We start from the raw sequence: 2,601 nt of genomic DNA on the forward strand, positions 1-2,601 counted from the left end.
CAACTAATGTTTGGTAACACACAGCATGATCTGCAGGAATACTAAGAGAAAGTTTAAATATATATAAATTATTTTTATAAGTGTAGTTACAGTGTAAATTTCCTGAAGCATTAAAAAGTTGAATAGAATAAATTACTTAAGATGCAATACTGATAGTTCATAATGCCTGTTAGTTAAATAGCCCTTAAAATTCTTTGCAGACTTTTTGGCCATCTCACTCTTTTCTTACATAATCTACCAAAATTGTTGGACAATAAAATAAAGAATAAAATTTAATACTCTCATATGCAAAGTAGAAGTTTACCTCTTTGGTAATGTCACATATCCTGAAGCAATTCTTTACATTAAATACTGAACAAATTTTCTACCATTAGCATATGCCCTATTAAATTTTATTTCAACATTTATTTATTTTTGAGAGACAGAGACAGAGTGTGAGCAGAGGAGCAGAGAGAGAGGGAGACAGAATCAGAAGCAGGCTCCAGGCTGTGAGCTGTCAGCACAGAGCCCCATGCAGGGCTCAAACTTATGAACCATGAGATCATGACCTGAGCTGAAGTCCGGCGCTTAACTGAGCCACCCAGGTGCCCCTAGCATATGCCCTATTAAATATATCATTGCCCAGGCACTAAAATACAAAGGTGCAATCAAGCGACAGGACATTTTCCATTTCTTATTCTTGAATAATTGCTTCTATCCAATAAACTCCATCCTTAATGCTTTGGACAATATACTTTTCTGCCTTGTACAGGGTTAGAATTTGTTATGATAAATACTATGATTTCTTATTCTTTCAAAGGAAAAAATTATCATCCAACTATAATAAGTGTTAAATTGGGGAGGAGGCTGTATTGCATTGATAGTAACATCATTGACTTTGGATTCAGAAAAACAAGTTTGAATTCAAGGTCCGCATATATTAGCTGAATATACAAATTTGGGCATGCTCTTTAATCTCCTGAACCCTCATTTATTTCACTTTAAGATGAGGATAATATTGGTACTTTCTCATCAGGTTTCTATGAACCAAATAGGAAATAGTCAATAAATATTTATGAGTTAACTGAAAGTTATAATTGCCAAAATGTAACTCACATTTCTGGACATCATGATTAAGGATGTGTGTGCTTTATTCTTGGTAATTTTAAGTTCAGCCTCTGCATTACTAGCAGCAATTGACTGGGTTATAGTCAGTTTTATTATTTGGACACTTTATTCCCATTTATTATTTATGTAATACCCCCAATGTTTGCAATACATTGACAGGGCATATAAAACACAGTCATTTCTCTTGTGGAGTTTCCATTTATAAGAAAACAAAATGGGAAAAAAGGAACTAGTTCCTAAAGTTATGTGACATTCATTGAAGTGGAAGGAAGTATTTGTCCTCCTACACTTACATATCAGTAAGTAGCCAAACTACTTGGTCCTTATATTAAGATTCTTCAGAATACATTTTGAGGGAAGTAAGGAAAATGAGTACTTTGTGAAATAAGAGAAGATTGCTATGGGAGTATTAAAGAAGCTCCCTACTTCTTCACACTAAAGGTAATGAGATGATACTAAAGGGCTCCAATGCCAATGAGAAGGACTAACTATGTGTGTTGCAGATATTAAAGGGGAAAATAGCTAGTGAAAGGTAAGGGAACTATTTACACTGAGAACGAGTTGATGACCTTTTTAATAGCACCATAGAAATAGATACTACAGAACTGAATCCATGTAATTCCCATCTCTTTATCTTCATCTCAGTATTTATAAATCTTGTCCGTTATCTCTATTTTGTACTCCTATATCTCAGTAGAGAGAGTAACCTTGCTCCTTTTTATTTTCTCTGGGACTTAGTTCAATTAATTTTGCTTGCCCCTCCAGTCTTTAATCTGTTCTCTGCTGCCAAACATACTCAAAAGTGCCCTAGGCTAAAAGCAAACAAGGACTAAAATCTCTCCTTGGCTCTGTCTTCCTTACCACACCCATCATTCTGTTTTCTTTCATAACTTGCCTTCTTTAAGTCTACACTACCTCTGACTCCTCTCCTGTCTTTTATTTATCCAATCTAGTATACTATCTATAGAAACTATTCTCTTAAGGATTAATGGTGACCTTAATTTTTAATGGAACATTTCACAAATTTGCATGTCATCCTTGCACAGGGGCCATGGCAATCTTGTCGGTATCATTTGAATTTTAGTGAATGTTCTGCTAAAGTAAGCACAATGATCACCCCTTAATTACAAGACCCAGTATCCTAACCTCCCTCTTGATGTACCTTATCTCTGCAGTATTTGATAATATTGATCTCTTTCCATAAAAGCCTGTTCTCCATTGTATTCTCAAAAATCACTCCTTCTATAGTGTTATTTCTCTTACACTCTAATACCTTCATCAGATTTTCTTTCTTTGTCCCATCTAGCCAGACCATGTCTCATATGATTTGTTCTCATGGTATAGGTACCCTGAATGAAGAACTACATTTAGTGAAGGCACTACTATGAAAGCACTCCATGATCATCTGTGAAGCAGATGAAAGACAGGTATCTTGCCAAGATAACAAAGAGTGGAAGGAACACAGAATGGAGTCTTCCTGGATGCTAATATTGA

General features: G+C 35.1%; 1 non-coding gene across 1 annotated transcript; it reads right to left on the reverse strand.

The window, feature by feature from the left end:
* Window positions 1–2,108: 2,108 nt before the first annotated feature.
* On the reverse strand, window positions 2,109–2,215 carry LOC120223390. Its single transcript, XR_005526285.1, has one exon. It is a non-coding gene; the product is annotated as a U6 spliceosomal RNA (small nuclear RNA).
* Window positions 2,216–2,601: the final 386 nt, after the last annotated feature.

Source organism: Hyaena hyaena, unplaced genomic scaffold (genome assembly GCF_003009895.1).
Source record: "Hyaena hyaena isolate Hyena2069 unplaced genomic scaffold, ASM300989v1 scaffold_991, whole genome shotgun sequence".
NCBI lineage: Eukaryota > Metazoa > Chordata > Mammalia > Carnivora > Hyaenidae > Hyaena > Hyaena hyaena.